We start from the raw sequence: 17595 nt of genomic DNA on the forward strand, positions 1-17595 counted from the left end.
CATAAATTTTCAAAATTTAATTATCATTGCTGTTCTATGAATAGTAAGCTGCTAAATAAATAAACTGAAGTGGAAAATCATCAAGGGTCTGTGGCAATGGAGCCCTGGAGAGGACAGTGACTTAATGATTTGGTCTCAAGATTTTCCTCGCCTCTTCTTTGGTATATCCTTATCCTCTCCTGGCCACTGGGGTTGGCATGAGCTCTAAACCAGACAAATCATAGTAGCCTCCTTTCTCTGGAAACAACAACTACTTGAAATCAATTTCTCAATTTAGAACAGGAGTAGAAATGGTCTTTCCTCTTGGAATCCTGGAAGCAGAGGCTATGAGGCTGGGTTGCAGACTGCTATCTTTGATCTGTTGGCAAAGACCTGATTGCAATAAAAAAGAACAAAGCCAAGCAGAGATGAGAGTGGTTCTAATGGAATGATATTCCTGCTCTATAATCACCAAAGCCCTGGTTCCTGTAAACCTTTCTTTAATTTTGTATGTTATCTCAGCATCCTTTCTGCCTACAGGTACCAAAAAATTCAATTTAATATTCAAGACAGTTTGAGCTATATTCCTATCACTGGAAACCAACGGTCCTGACTATACTTGGGCAGTAGCAGTGAGAACAGAGGAGTGTAAAGGAAGACAGTGTACAGGTAGAATATAGGTAGAGGAAGTAGAATTGGGGCTGAAAGACAAACATACTGCCTTTCATTCTTCCATTAACATAAAAAAGAATTGTATGATAAATATAACAACTTTCTGATAAAGATATTTCACCATATAATATAATAAACATATATTGAATACCTGCCTATTTACCTGGTATGAGGACCCAAATTCTCTAAGGCACTCAATAGAAATATCAATTTGTATAATGTACTATAATGAAGTCAAATTATTTCAGCTGGCACTTTGCTTCACAATATCACACCACAGCATCAGTGATTTATATCATTCTTTTCCTCAAATTATATCAAGATATCCATTCTGATATAACCTTACCTGTGATAGCATTTATTTTGGTTGGGTCCCAGTCGATTATATCTTGAACTGGGGTTAATTCATCCAAATTTAGAATAATCAGAAATTAAATAAGGAACTGGCTTTGGTTCAAGTTCAAAGTCATCAGTTCTCATTTATACCAAAAATATCTGAACAGCTACCATGGAACAGACACTGTTTAAAGCATGCCCCCTCCATCAACCAGTAGCCTTAGCTGGCAGCCTGGTACTATTCACTTATCCCTTATTCTTCTCTCTCCTCCACAACTTGAATTAGTGGTTCTCAACACTAGCTGCAAATTAGAATCATGAGGTACATTTTTAAAATATCTATTCCCAGACTCTATCCCAGAACTTCTGATTTCTAAAAATCCTAAATTGGGGCCCAGGCATTGGCATTGTTTAAAAGCATCCCAAATAATTCTAATGAGCAACAAAGGTTAAGAACTAAGCCTACATTTTGTTCATTAACTTCTACTGATTTTTATATCTGAAATAATTCTCCAATAATGTGCCTTCTCTGCTCTGTCCCTACTACCCAGCATAGAATACTCAAGAGGCCACCATCTTGTACCTAAACTAGGCTTGTACTTTGTACCTCCTCAAGTCTATCTTCTATTACCCACCAAAGTAATCTATCTAAAATGTCAATAGGATACTGTCACTTCCCTGCTTTAAGGTTTCCAAGAGCTGCTACAGTGGTTATCAGTCAATTATAAAACATTCCTATGTAAGTTATAAGTTACAAGTAATGTTATTAGTAGTAATAAAAGTACTGAAGTTTGTAAAGATTTATTTTTGTAAGTAAAAACTGGAGGGTTTTCAAGGTTAACCTTATATTAACAATTCTTGCCTTATTTTTTTCAAATTCTTATTTATTTATTTTGAGAGAGAGACAGAGAGAGAGAGAAAGTGTGTGGGAGGGACAGAGAGAGAGAGAGAGGGAGAGAGAGAATCCCAAGCAGGCTCTGCACTGTCAGCACAAAGCCCAATGTGGGGCTTGATCTCAAAATCAAAATCAAGAGTCAGATGTTCAACTGACTGAGCCACCTAGGTGCCCCAATTCCTGCTTCATTTTAATTGTTTCCTTGAATGTAAGGAAAAAAACAGAAAATTACGAGCATAAGAATTCTACATGGGAATAAATCATGCATATTACTATTTGTTAAGTGTGTCACGATGGAATAAAATATTGAAAACTGATCATCTGGGGGCGCCTGGGTGGCGCAGTCGGTTAAGCGTCCAACTTCAGCCAGGTCACGATCTCGCGGTCTGGGAGTTCGAGCCCCGCGTCAGGCTCTGGGCTGATGGCTCAGAACCTGAAGCCTGTTTCCGATTCTGTGTCTCCCTCTCTCTCTGCCCATCCCCCGTTCATGCTCTGTCTCTTTCTGTCCCAAAAATAAATAAACGTTGAAAAAAAAAAAAAAAAGAAAACTGATCATCCAGGGTAGTGGTCCTCAGCAAGGTAGTAGTGCCCTCAGAAGTCACTTGAAAAATGCTGGAGCTGTGTTTGGTTTCATAGTGACTGGAGTGCTGCTGGCATCTAGCAAACAGGATCTAGGGATGATCGGCATCCTACAATGCTCAAGAAAATGAATTGACAAACATTCTATAAAGGTGTTACATATTCCTCCTTTTTTTTTGTTGTTTTTTGGTCCAACTCTCTAAAAATAATATAAAAACCATTCTGGGACACGTGGGTGGCTTAGTCTGTTAACCTTCCAACTCTTGATTTCGGCTCAGGTCATAATCTCACAGTTTCGGGAGTTCAAGTCCCGCATCAGGCTCTGCATTGACAGTGCAGAACCTGCTTGGGACTCTTCCACTCTCTCTGCCCCTCCCCTGCTCCCACTGTTCCTGTGTCTCTCAAAATAAATAAATAAACTTAAAAAAAAGAAACCCTGATAATTTAAAATATACATATAAATAAATAAAAATATAAAGACAATTCCTAGCTCATAAGCTATACAAAAATAGGCAGTGTGGCCTCTGGGATGTAGTTTACCAACCCCGTCTCAAGAACATCCCATAAAACAAACAGACTCATGTCCCACATGACTTGGCAATGTTCCACTTAACATTATGTGGAAAAACTTGTTTATAATTACCTGAATCTAGAAATTAATCTTTTTTTCATAAAAAAAATTTTTTTGCAGTTTTAATAAACATCAAATTTATGGGACTGAAACTAATATTATTTGTACTTTAATTTGGTCAGAACTTTACAAACAGGTTGTTGAACGTTTTGGAATATTACCAATGGCAATAGCAACTAAAATATCTGAATTACCAATACATCTATAAAAGTCCATGTTTATTGCTGCACATTCACAGGGATTCTACATAGAAGTACAAGTATCTGTATGATTCATTACATGTTCTAATGCAGTAATGCTTGAACATTTACATTTTAAAATACATACTTCAAATTACTTTATTTCATGTTTCTTAGAACTTAACTTTATAGTACATTTATGTCATCGTGTTAATTTGTTAGAAATGATGCATGTTAATTTTATTATATATGAATTATAACTATAAATAAATTCTATTTAAAAATAATAAAGGGGCATTAGAAAATATTTACTACAGGAAGGAAACACTGGACCTCATAGATTTGAGAACCAATGAGGATAAAGTCCAAGCTCAACACCACAAGATCTGGTCTGGCTTATCTTTTGGTGCCTCATAAACTTCCTGCTTCCCACACTTGCCATTCACATACTACTAACCTGTTTGTAATTCTCCAACCAGAAATCCTAATATGCTACTTCTTTTTATGTGTCTTTGTTCATTATTCTAACTGCTTGAAATGTCCTTCCATCACATTAATTTCCATCAGATTAAATGTCCTTCACCAGATTAACTCCTATTTACCATTCGAGACTCATTTCAAGCATGGCTTCTCCAATATTCCTCCTCCCCTAGTAAGGTAAGGGCTCTTTTATACTCCTTTTATATATACATATACATATACATATACATATACATATACATATACATATACATATACATATACATGGTTGGTTGGGTGGTTGGGTGGTATGTATGTATGTATGTATGTATGTATTTATTTATTTATTTATTTATTTATTTAGAGTGAGACAGAGAGAGAGAATTCCAAGCAGGCTCCGCACCTTCAGTGCATGCACAGCCTGATGCGGAGTTCAATCCCATGAACAGCAAGATCATGACCTGAGCTGAAACCAAGAGTAGGACACAATTGACTGAGCCATCCAAGCAGCCCCCACTTTCTATTCCAAAAATGCCTAATATTTCTGTCATTATACTTAGCTCGATGTAATGAAATTATCTGTTTACAAGCCTATTTCACCCAACAGATTATAATCTGTGAGGGCAGGGTCTACATATTTCTGCAATTACAGCATCTAACATAAGCCCTTGAATTCATGGTATAAAAAGCACTCGCAACCGTATCAAAAACTATTTAAGCCAAAAATAATAAATGCTACAGATCAACCTAAAGTCTAGAATTATTTCAAGTCATCAATTTCTTACTTTACAAAATCCTCTCACGTATATCACAAACCATAAACTCTTAGATAAAGAAACAATCCCAAAGTGTTGATTTGTTTGCCTAATCTAGCCTTGCTGAGCAAGGAGCTCAGAGCCAAAGGTAATTTAGGCTACAAAATCAGAGGAAGGAGAGAAATTGAATAAAAAATAAAAATGCAAACTATCGTGTTAATATTATTGGCAAAATTAATGCTGCTAGACTATAATCATTGATTCCACATTATGTTACTGCTAGTAGGCAGCTTAGAGAAATTGCTGGTCTCCTAGTCAACATAAAGCAGCATTATGCTAAAGATGTATGTGATTGGAATATGATGAACCAAAAATAATTTTTAAATGTTAAAAATTAATAATTATAAATGTGAAACTGGAATTTCAAATCAACACAAAAAGTTAGGTAGGAGAAAGAGAGAAAAAAGCATGCCAAGTTATTCAAGCCTACTTCAGAGAAAAGAAACAGATTGATACATAAGCAATTCCTATCAAACTCCTCATAAGAATTTTTATATATACAGACAAAATTATTCTAAAATTTATACAGAAAGCCAAAGGAAATAGGATAAAACAATTTTGAGGAAAAAAAAAAGCAATGAAGTGGGAGCAATCAGTCTTCACCATTTCAAGACTTAAGGTATAGCTACAATAATCAAGATGGCAGTATTTGCAGAGGGAAGGATGCATAAACTAATGGAAAAGAATAAATAACACAGAAATAGACCCACACAAATATGAACAACTGATTTTTGACAAAGGTGCAAAATCTTTTCAATAGAGAAAAGAAAATCTTTTCAACAAAAGGTAGTTGAGTAAGTAGATATACTTTAGGAAAAAAAAAGAACCTCAACATAAATTTCTTAACTTATGTAAAAATTAACTTAAAATAGATCATGGGCCTAGATATAACATAAAACTGTAAATGTTTTCTTTATATTTTTTTGAAGTTTATTTATTTATTTTGAGAGAGACAGAGTGTGTGCAAGCGGGCAAGGAACAGAAAGAGAGGAAGAGGGAGAATCCTACATCCCAAGTAGGTTCCGTACTGCTAGCATGGAGCCCAGGGCAGGACTTGATCCCTCCAACCGTGAGAACATGACCTGAGCCAAAGTCAAGAGTCAAATGCTCAAGTGACTGAGCCACCCAGGTGGCAGTTACCCAAAACTGTAAATCTTTTTTGAAAAATCTTTGTAATGAAGAACTAGACAAAGAGGTCCTAGATTTGACACCAAAGCATGATCCATAAAAGAAAAAACTGTTAAAGTCAACCACATCAAAATTAACTTTTGTCCTATGAAAAAAAAAAAAAAAAAAAAAAAATGCTGTGAAGAGGATGAAAAGACAACCTACAAACTGAGAGAAAAAATTTCGAAACAAACATTTGACAAAGGACTAATATCTAGAATATATAAAGAACCTTAAAATTTCAACATTAAAAAACAAATTATCAAAAGGCTCTTTGCTTTTGCGTCCGAAAAACAAAACAAAACAAAAAACAAATAATCCCATTAGAAACTGGACAAAAGATGAGAGACATTTCACCAGAGTGGATATATAAATGGAGAATAAGTGCATGAAAAATGTCCGACATCATTAGCTATCACAAAAATGTTAATTAAAACCACAATCAGGGCCACTTGGCTGCCTCAGTTGGTACAGCCAACTGACTTTTGATCTCAGGGTCATGAGTTCAATCCCCAGGTTGGGTGTCGAGACTACATAGAAAAACTAATAATAAAAATAAATAAAACCACAATGAGATATCATTATACACTTAGTAGAATTGCTACAATTTAAAAACAGTGACAAGACCAAATACTTCCAAGGATACAGAGAAACTGGATCAATCATACATTGCTGGTGGAAATGTAAAATGGTACATATACAGTGCAAAAGTCTGGCAATTTACTTAAAAAAAAAAAATGTAACTACCATATGACCTAGCAATAGCATTCCTGGGAATTTATCCCATAGAAAAGAGGACATGGGTCCACACAAAAAAGTTATATAATACACAAATGTTTCCAGCAGCTTTATTTGTAACACCCCAAAATTAGAAATAAACCAGATGCCCTTCAACAGGTAAACAGATAAACTATGGTACATCCATACCATGGAATACTACTCTGCAATAAAAAGGAAATGGACCACTGATAACTACAACCTGCACAAATTGCCAGAGAATTATTCTGAATGAAGAAAGTTTAGGGGCGCCTGGGTGGCTCAGTCAGTTAAGCAACCAACTTCAGTTCAGGTCATGATCTCACGGTTCGTGGGTCAAGCCCCTCATGAGACTCCATGCTGACAGCTCAGAGCCTGGAGCCTGCTTCGGATTCTGTGTCTCCCTCTCTCTCTACCCCTGCCCCACTTGCACTCTCCTCTCCCTCTCTGTCAAAAATAAATAAAACATTTAAGAAAATTTTAGAAAAAGGAAAGGTTATACATTGTTTTATTCCATTTATGTAATACTTTTTGAAAGTTCAAAATTACAGAAATGGAAAACAGATTAGTGGTTGTAAGGGGTTAAAAAAGGAGTGAGGGCTCTTTGAGGAAGACATGGTCACAGCTGCAACAGAGCTCAGGTCCACCGGCTCCTAGAAAGACACTTGTGGAACAAGAGGTGGTGATTCACCAAATTAGAATTATCCTAACCAGTCACAGTGTAAAACCTCTGGAGAAGGTATATGCTGACTTGATCAGGGGCTCAAAGGAAAAAAATCTCAAAGTGAAAGAACCAGTTTAGATGGGTACTGAAACTCTAAGAATCAGTACAAGAAAAACCTCTCAGGCTGAAGATTCTAAAACTTGAGTCATTTTTCAGATGAGGATCCTTAAGTGACTCACACTGACTTGCATAGTCCTTCTGAGAATGTTAAACAGATTACTTCCATCAGTATTTAGCCAGGAGTCAAGGTAGAAATCACCACTGCAAATACTTATATCAACTATTTTAATAAACTGATTATCAACTGTTTGAAAAAAAGGAAGGAGTGAGGATGAGTGGGAGGAAAATGGATGTGGCTATAAAACTTCAACATAAGGGATCCTACTGGTAATGGAAAGTTCTGTATCCTGACAGTAGCAAGTCAATATAGTGGTTGTGCTATTGTACTATAATTCTACAAGAAGCTACCATAGGGTGTAAGTGGTCAAGTATACAAGGATCATTTCTTTCTACTATTTCTTACAGCTGCATATGAATCTACAAATAATCTCTAAGTAAAAAGTTTAATTAAAGAATAAAACCTGTAAAGACTTCTCTAGCTTCCAGGTTTCAATTCTATAATTATTTAATTTGGTTTATAGGGTGAATCATGACGAGGTACTTCCTCTACCTCTCTAGCTTTGTGTCTCTTCATCTTCCCCTACCTCTCACAATCTTTCACTCCATCGATCTCCCTCCATCCATACTGTACTCATTTTAGCTTTTTTTTTTTAATGTTTATTTATTTTTGAGAGAGACAGAGACAGAATGTGAGTGTGTTAGGGGCAGAGAGAGAGGGAGACACAGAAGCAGAAGCAGGCTCCAGGCTCTGAGCTGTCAGCACAAAGCCCGACGCAGGGCTCAAACTCACAAGCTGTGAGATCATGACCTGAGCCGAAGTCAGATGCTCATCCGACTGAGCCACCCGGGCACCCCTCATTTTAGCTTTTAAAACTACCGTTCTTTCCCTATCCTCTGAACCTTTGCCTATGTTGTTCCTTTTGCCTAGAACATCTTAGTTGTTGTTCCTTCAACTCCTTTTGTTGACACTACCTTTTTTTCAAGCTTTAATACAGATGTTACTGTATACAGGAAATCTTCCCTAAACCACCAAATCCAGAACAGGGCTCTCTTTGCAGGCTACATAGTAAAGTGGTGTTTATCACAATGTAGGGTAACTGCCAGGCTCTTACATGTAAGCGCTTGTAGAGGGCAGAGACCTTGCCCTGCTTGTTTATATTTAATCTCTGGCGCCTAGCACAGTGACTGTCACATAGCAGACGATCAGTAAATATATGTTGAATGAGTGAATAGTTGGATGGGTGTGCAAATGGCAATCTAAAAAACCTGGCCTTGACTACTCATCTAATCTTGGGAAAATCTTTTAGTATTATTGTACCTGGATTTCCTTATTTATAATATACAAATATAGAATATGGCAATTTTAAAACCTGGCGACAAAATTCTTTGACCCTTTTCCCACTTGAAGTTAAGCATCTATATCCCATCCCCTGGAGTAAATATGGGCTGTGTGACTGTTTATCCAAAAGATCATGGCAATTCCAACTACAGCTGACCCCTAGATAACACAGGGGTTAGGGGCAATGACACCCCCAGCAAAATTGAAAATGCCGGGGCGCCTGGGTGGTTCAGTCAGTTAAGTGTTCGACTTCAGCTCAGGTCAAGACCTCACAGTTCATGGGTTCGAGCCCCACGTTGGCCTCTGCGCTGACAGCTCAGAGCCTGGAGCCTGCTTCAGATTCTGTGTCTCCCTCTCTATCTGCCTCTCCCCTCCTAGCGTTCTGTCTCTCTCACTCTCTCTCTTTCTCTCAAAAATAAACATAAATTTTTTTTTTAAATAATAAGAAAATGCATATCTAACTTTTGATTCCCTAAAAACTTATACTATATTTATTGCATATATATTTATACTATACTATAGTATATATAAAAACTTATACTAATAGACTTCAGTTGGCCAGAAACCTTATTTTATCAATAACATAATCAATTAACACATATTTTGTATGTCATATTTTTACATACCATATTCTTACAGTAAAGTAAGATAGGGAAAAGAAAATGTTATTAAGGACATCGTAAGGAAGAGCAAATACATTTATTTTACAAAATCTGCATGTAAATGGACCCACACAGTTTAAACACTTTTTGTTCAAGGATCAACTTTATATGACATTCTGGAAAAGGCAAAACTGTAAAGACAGTAAAAAAAAATCATGGTTGCCAGGGGTTGGTAGAAGAGGAAGGGATAAAACAGAACACAGATGATTTTTAGAACAGTGAAACTATTCTATATGATAATGTACCGATAGATACACATCATTATACATTTGCCAAAATCCATTGATGGTACAACACCAAGAGTGAACCCTAATGTAAACTATGGACTTTGGGTAACATTGGTTCATCCGTTGTAACAAAATACCACTCTGGTGCAGGGTATTGATTGTTGGAGAGGCTGTGCATATGTGGGCATGGGGAGCATATGGAAACTCTATACTTTCTGTTCAATTTTGGTGTGAAGCTGAAACTCAAAATTAAAACCCTAAAAAAAAAAAAAAGAAAAAAAGCAAATTCAAAAAAGATCATGGCCAAGTGATGCTGTGCCAATTTTCTGGCTCAGGTTTTAAGAAACTTCAACTTCCATTTTGTTCCTCATAAGAGGCTTGCTCTTAGAACCCAGGGACTATGCTGTAAGGAGCTTATAGAGACTACCTTATAAGGACTCTGGCCTCTAGCCCTCAGCCTATCATTAAGCTCCCCGCCAAACAGCCAACACCAAATAGCCAGTGAATGAGGTATTTTGGAAGTGGATCATCTAGCCTCCGGTTGAGTGGACACCATATGAAGACAGTCTTCCCCTCTGAGCTCTGCCTAAAGTTCAGATTCATTAGCTAAATAAATGACTCCTATTGTTTTAAAATAATAAATAAATAAGAAAAAAAACTGAACTCAAGATGATGCCTTTTTAAGTAAACTGCTCATTAAGTATCAAGTAATTAAAATTAGGAGGCTAATATTTGAAAATGGGAAACTTTGATATTAATCAACCCCAAAGCATGTTAGCCCTAAAGCAATCCCCTGTAATTTAATATTTATATATAATCATTAATCTCTTCTTTCTGCTTGAAAGCAACAGTATTTATAGTTGGCACTAAAAATAAACCAGAGAGAATTCCTATTATTCTTTGGTGGAGAAAACACAGCTTTTCCATTAAGCTTCCTGTTTTTTAGAGCAGTATTTCAAAACAAAGGGTCAGTGCTTAAAATAAACATAGATAAATAGTATTTAGTGAGATATATACTTTCATACAATGTAAACTTCACGTATCAGAACAAAGTGATTCCATATTATCACCTAATTTGATGCTTCAATGACACACACTTCTGCCTCAAATTTTTCAATAAAAATGGAAATACCTCTCTGAAACTACTTTTACAAAGTATCCTGTAGAAACTATTAGGTTCCAGATACATTTCTTCTAATTTTTAACTAAGAAACTTTAATTTTTAGAGCAGTTTTAGATTCACAGCAAAACTAACCAAAAAGTACAGAGTTCCCACATACCCACATTCCTCAACCCATGCATACACATCCTCCCCTACCATCAACATCCACATCAGTGTGGTACTTTGCTACAATGGACAAATCAATATTGACACATCATTATCAACCAAAGTCTACAGTTTACATTAGGGTTCATTCTTGTACATTCTGTAAGTTTTGGCAAATGTATAACAACATGTATCCACCTTTATATATCACACAGAAGAGTTACACTGCCCTAAAAATGCCCTAAAAATTCTTCATGTCTCCCTCCTCTCCCACCAAAATATTCTATAAATGTCAATTAGATCTAGTTAACTGATTGACCTCTTTGGTTCAACTATGTCCTCATAGACCTTTTGCCTACTGCATCTGTCCTTTACAAATAGCAGGGTGTTGAAGTTTCCTAAGTACAACAGATTTGTCTATTTCTCCTTGCAGTTCTACCACTTTTTGCCTCATATGTTTTGACATTCTGCTGCTAGGTGCATACATGTTAAGGATTGTTACATCTTCTGGAAGAACTGACCCCTTTTTTATTATGTAATGTCCGTCTTTATCCATGGCAATTTTCCTTGCTCTGAACTCTGCTTTGTCTGAAATTAATAAAACCACTCCAGTTTTCATTGATTAGTGTTATCACAGTATATCTTTCTCCATCCTTTTACTTTTAATCGGTATGTGTCATATTAAAAATGGATTTCTCATAGACAACATAGAGTTAGGTCTTATTTTTTTTGATCCACTTCAGCAGTCTCAGTCTTTTAGTTGGTGTAAAACATATATGGCATAAAAACTGATACAACTGCAAAGAGAAAGATGAATCCACTATCATAGTTGGAGAATTAAACACCACTCTATTGGTAATTTAAAGATCCAGTACGCAGAACATAGTTAAAATAAACAACACTGTCAACTGGATCTAATTGACACCTACAGAGTACTTCATCCCACAGCACAATATCATTCTTGCCAACCTCACATGGAACACTGACTGAGACAGACCATATTCTCAGCTATACAACATACCTTAACACATAAAAAGAATAGAAACCATACATGTCTGCTCTCAGACAACAATGGAATTAAACTGGAAATCAGTAACAAAAAGGTATCTGAAAAACCCCCAAATAGTCAGGAATTAAATAACATACTTTTTAAATAACACATATATTGAGGAAGTATCAAAAGAAATTTTAAAATATTTTAAACAAAATTAAAATGAAAATATCTAAATCTGTAGGATGCAGTGAAGGCAACTGTTACAAGAGAAATTTATAGCACTGAATACATAATAGAAGAAAAGAAGAAAAATCTAAATCAATAATCTAAACTTTCACTTTAGGAAACTAGAAAAGGAGCAAATTAAACTCAAAGTAAGTAGAAGAAAAGAAATAAAAATTAGAGCAAAAATCAATGAAATTGAAAACAGGAAATCAACTGATAAAACGAATTAAGCCAGGGGCACCTGCCTGGGTGGCTCAGTCAGTTAAGCGTCTCACTTTGGCTCAGGTCATGATCTCACAGTTTGCGAGTTCAAGCCCCACATCAGGCTCTGTGCTAACAGCTCAGAGCCCAGAGCCTGCTTCAGATTCTGTCTCCCTCTCTCTGCCCCTCACCTACTCACACTCTGTCTCTCTCTCTTACAAAAATAAACATTAAAAGTTTTTTGAAAAAATGAATTAAGCCAAAAGCTGGTTCTTCAAAAAGATCAATAAAATTGATAAACCTCTAGCCAGGTTAACAAAGAAAAAAAAAGAGAAGAAATAAATTACTAACAACAGAAAAGAAAGAGGGGACATCACTACTGATCCCATGGACATTAAAAGGGCAATAAAGGAAGATTATGAATAACTATATGCCCATAAGTTTGATAACCTGGAAGAAACTGAACAGTTCCTGTAACTCACAATCTACAAAAACTCAGGAGAAATCAATTATCTGAATAGGCCTATGTCTATTAAAGAAATAGAATCAATAATTAATATCTTGCCAAAACAGAAAATACCAGGTCCAGATTGGTTTACTGGTGAGTTTCACCAAACGTTTAAGAAGAAATTACACCCATCCTCAACAGTCTCTTTCAGAAAACAGAAGCAGAAGGAATACTTTCTAACTCATTCCATGAGACCATATTATTCTAATACCAAAACCAGACAAAGACATTATCAAAAAAAAAAAAAAACCCTCAAAAAAAACCAAAAAAAACCTCACAAATATAAATGCAAAAATCCACAACAGCATATTAGCAAATTGAATCCAATAATGTCTAAAAAGATTTATACACCACAACCAACCGGGATTTATTCCAGAAATGCAAGGATAGTTCAATATTCAAAATTCAATTTATACAATCCATCATATCGGGATGCCTGGGTGACTCAGTTGCTTAAGCATTTAACTCCTGATTTCAGCTCAGGTTATGAATTTGAGCCCCACGTTGGGCTTTACGCTGACAGTGTAGAGCCTGTTTTGGATTCTCTCTCTCCCTCTCTCCCCCCACCCCGACCAGCTCTTGCTCACACATTCTCTCTCCCTGTCTCTCTCTCTCTCAAAATAAATAAATAAACTTTAAATATTTAAAGTTTGATGATATACACCATCATATCAACAGGCTACAAAAGGAAAATTATATGGTAACATCAATAGATGCAGACAAAGCAACACCAAATGCTGACAAGGATGTGGAGCAATAGGAACTATTACTACAGGTAGAAATGCAAAATGGAATAGCCACTGGACACTGGCAGTTTCTTACAAAGCTAAACAATACTCTTACCATACAATCCAGCATCACGTTCCTTCGAATTTAACCAAATGAGTTAAAAGCTTATGTCCACACAAGAACTTGCACAAAGATATTTATAGAAGTTTTATTCACAACTGCCAAAGCCTGGAAGCAACAAAGATGGCGTCCAGTAGGAGAATGGCTAAACTGTAGTACATCGAGACAGTGGAATATTATTCAGTACTACTTAAAAAAAAAAAAAAAAGCCATCAATGAAAAAAACATGAAAGAACCTTAAATGCACATTACCAAATAAAAGAAGCCAATCTGAAAAAGCTACATACTTTGTGATTCCAATTATATGACATTCTGGAAAAGGCAAAACCATGGACACAGTAAAAAAACAAAACCCAAAACAAAACGGTGGCTGCCAAGGGTTCAGAGAGAGAGAAGAATGAATAGGTGGAGGACAAAGGATTTTTCAGGCAGTAGTACTATTCTGAATATCATACAGAATTTGATACTATAAAGGTAGACACATGCCATTATACATTTGTAAAGATGGAATGTACGACACAGAGAGTGAACTTTAATGCAAACCATGGACTTTAGTTAGCAATAATGTAATCAAAGCAGCTCATCTATTGTAACAAATGTACTATACTAATGCCAGATGCTAATAATAGGGGATATTGCACCGGGAAGGACTGTGAGGGGATGCAAGGTTAATTCTTTGTACTTCCCACTCAATTTTTCTGTAACCCTAAAACTGCTCTAAAAAAACAGTCTATTTTTAAAAACTGACTGACAGATACAACATGCACTAATTTCATATATTATGCTAAATAAAAGAGTCAAACACAAAGAGTATGTACTATATGATTCCATTTAGGAAGTTCAGTAAATGAATTAGAATTATACCTATCAACATGGATGAAGCATAAACACAGATGCTCAACAATAACAACAAAAAAAGACAACTGCACACAAACACATAAAGTATGATGCTATTTGTATGAAGTTTTGTTAGATGACAAATACTATAAATTTTAAAAATATTATGTAGTAAAACTATAAAGGTATGCATAAGATTGTTAAACACCTAATGCAGGATAATGATTACTTCAGAGGACAGAGAAAATGAAATCTGAGAGACACATAGAAGGCTCTAATAGGATCTGTAATTTGGGTTAAAAACATTTTGATAGAAAAAGTTGTGAAGACAGTACAGCATTTCAATATGCCAGACACCTAATTTCCCAGTTTATTAACATCTTATATTTCTATGGTACACTTACAACAATTAATAACCAATATCGATACATTATTTATTATTAACTACAATGTAAATACCTTCTTAGTTGTTTTTTTTAAGTTTACCTTTTTTTTTTAAATCTCTACACCCAATATGGCACTCAAATTCACAACCCAAGATCAACAGCTGCATGCTTTACCAACTGAGCCAGCCAGGTGCCCTCATACTTATGTTTGCTCTAATGTCCTTTAAAAAAAAAAATTTAACATTTACTTATTTTTGAGAGAGAGACAGAGCACGAGCTGGGGAGGGGCAGAAAGAGAGAGGGAGACACAGAATCTGAAGCAGGCTCCAGGCTCTCACCTGTCAGCACAGACCATGGTGCGGGGCTCAAACCCAAGAACCACAAGATCATGACCTGAGCTGAAGTCAGATGCTTAACCAACTGACCCACCCAGGCGCCACTGATCTAATGTCCTTTTAATGTTCCAGGATCCTATCCAAGTTACATTACAATTAGTCATCATTTCTCCTTAAGTTCAAGTAGCTATGGTAGTTTCTCAAACTGTCCTTCTTTTTGATAACTTGACAGTTTTGATGAGTACTTTGGAGAGTGCCCCTTAGTTGGAATCCGCCTGATGATTTTTCTTATGGTTAGACTGGTGTTACGGGTTTTGGGGAGGAAGACCACAGAGGCAAGGCAAGTTGCCATTCTCATCACACCACATCAAGGGTACATGCTATCAACATGGCTTATCACTGTTAATGACACCTAGCTGAAGTAATGTTTGTCAGGTTTCTCCACTGTAAAATAATTTTCCCAACTCTACACTCTACTCTTTGGAAGAAAGTTACTATGAGGAACACTTAAGGAACAGGAAGTTACGCTGCACCTTCTTAAGGACAAAGCACCCACATAAATGATATGGAATTCTTCTGTATAAGCCTGTAATGTTCTAAAATACACAAAAAAGGTAAGAAGCCTCTTGCCTCCCTTCCTCCCCTTCCAACAACACACACACAAGGGGAAAGAAAAATACCAAAGTAGTTATCACTGTTAAAATCAGAGTTTTAAATTTTTTCTTTCATTTTTTAGCACTTTCCAAATTTTCTTTAATGAGCATTTTCTACTTAATGAGATTTCTTTTACTTTAACCATGCCTATAGGCATTATAATTTAAGAATCTCTCCGGTTTTACTCCGTATCAAAAAGGGAAAGCAAAATTGCTAGTCTAATATAATAAATCTGGATTAATATGAAAAATCTTGGTTCTTATGACCAAGAAGAATAAATATCAGGGACATGAGTTCAATGACCCAAAGCACTATTTCTTAAAAGTTCATAAAACAGGGGCGCCTGGGTGGCGCAGTCGGTTAAGCGTCCGACTTCAGCCAGGTCACGATCTCACCGTCTGTGAGTTTGAGCCCCACGTCGGGCTCTGGGCTGATGGCTCAGAGCCTGGAGCCTGTTTCTGATTCTGTGTCTCCCTCTCTCTCTGTCCCTCCCCCGTTCATGCTCTGTCTCTCTCTGTCCCAAAAATAAATAAACGTTGAAAAAAAAAATTAAAAAAAAAAAGTTCATAAAACATAAGCAATAAATGTAACATCATAACTTATAGCTATTTTTAATGAACTAGATAAAATATTGTCAAAGATGAGTAATAAACTTCTAGGATAAGTAGCTTATTAAGCAATATACAAAATGACCTTGAATTCAGGTAATTCTGTTTTCCCAAAAATGAATGAAAATTTAATTATACGAAATTTTTTTTGTCATAGTATTGCTACTAACTCATACACACACACACACACACACACACACTTAAAAAAAGCAGAAAATCCTCATCTACAAATAACATATTTAATATTATTTTCACTCTGTAAATAATTAAGTCTTCTACCAGTTATATTATATGTGCAATTTTTAATATTGTAAGGAAAAAAGAATTGCTGGAATATGCCCAAGGAGTTGTTTGAATAAAGGATAGTTATTTCTTTAGTGGCTATATTATGTCCAAAAAGAAAAATGATTATAAATTAAATAAGATAATATATGAAATAGAAATAGCTGCTTCTCCAACCACTTAATAGGAACAGTAATTACGAATTTCAAAAAGCTATGCACGCCCCTAATTTCCATTAAGTAAGTAAATTGGAGCACATCATGCAGATTTAAATTCATCATCACTTCTGAAGAAAACAGACTGACAAGCATATAGAAGGCTACCAAGAACTAACAATAGTTCAACCTCCATAGAAACTACTCATGGTAACCAAAAACAAACCTTTACTTCTCAACAGTTCGTTCTGTCAAGCTCCCAAGAATTTGCTGTTAAAATGTGTAGTTAAGCCTATAAAGTACAGAATGCTGCCAGTTGTTAGCACAAAGAAATTAAGACCTTGAGAAATTAAAGCAATTTGCCTCTAGAGATTAATATTAACTTAAAGAGTCTTAAAGTGAATGTTTTTTCTCCTGATTTACTCCATCAGAATTTTTTGTTGGAAATACATGTTTACACAATTAAAGACCAAATATCAGGTAAAAAGAACTTAGTTGCATTTCTATAATCTCCTGAAATAAAAATATAATGAGCTAAAGCAAGATTAAAGCTGTCCAAAAAATGGTTTAAATTAGCATTTTCTAAAACTCTTGAAAAATGTCTTGTTTTAAAAAAACTTGTTTATGCTGTTATTTGAACTAGAACCTGGTCCAAAACTTAAGTAAAAAATAGTCCAAAAGAAAAGCAACTCAGTTTTGTCCTTTACCTTCAGTAAATCAGTGAAACCTGATTTATTGCTCTTAACAGTTAGTT

The 17595-nt window shown here is 35.6% G+C and overlaps 1 protein-coding gene across 2 annotated transcripts in view; it reads right to left on the bottom strand.

Annotated features, from left to right (window-relative positions):
• COMMD1 (copper metabolism domain containing 1) overlaps nucleotides 1-17595 on the bottom strand; it is a 192435-nt gene that overhangs the window by 108710 nt on the left and 66130 nt on the right. The window lies entirely within an intron of this gene.

This window comes from Herpailurus yagouaroundi, unplaced genomic scaffold (assembly GCF_014898765.1).
Source record: "Herpailurus yagouaroundi ecotype Mexico unplaced genomic scaffold, PumYag 391, whole genome shotgun sequence".
NCBI lineage: Eukaryota > Metazoa > Chordata > Mammalia > Carnivora > Felidae > Herpailurus > Herpailurus yagouaroundi.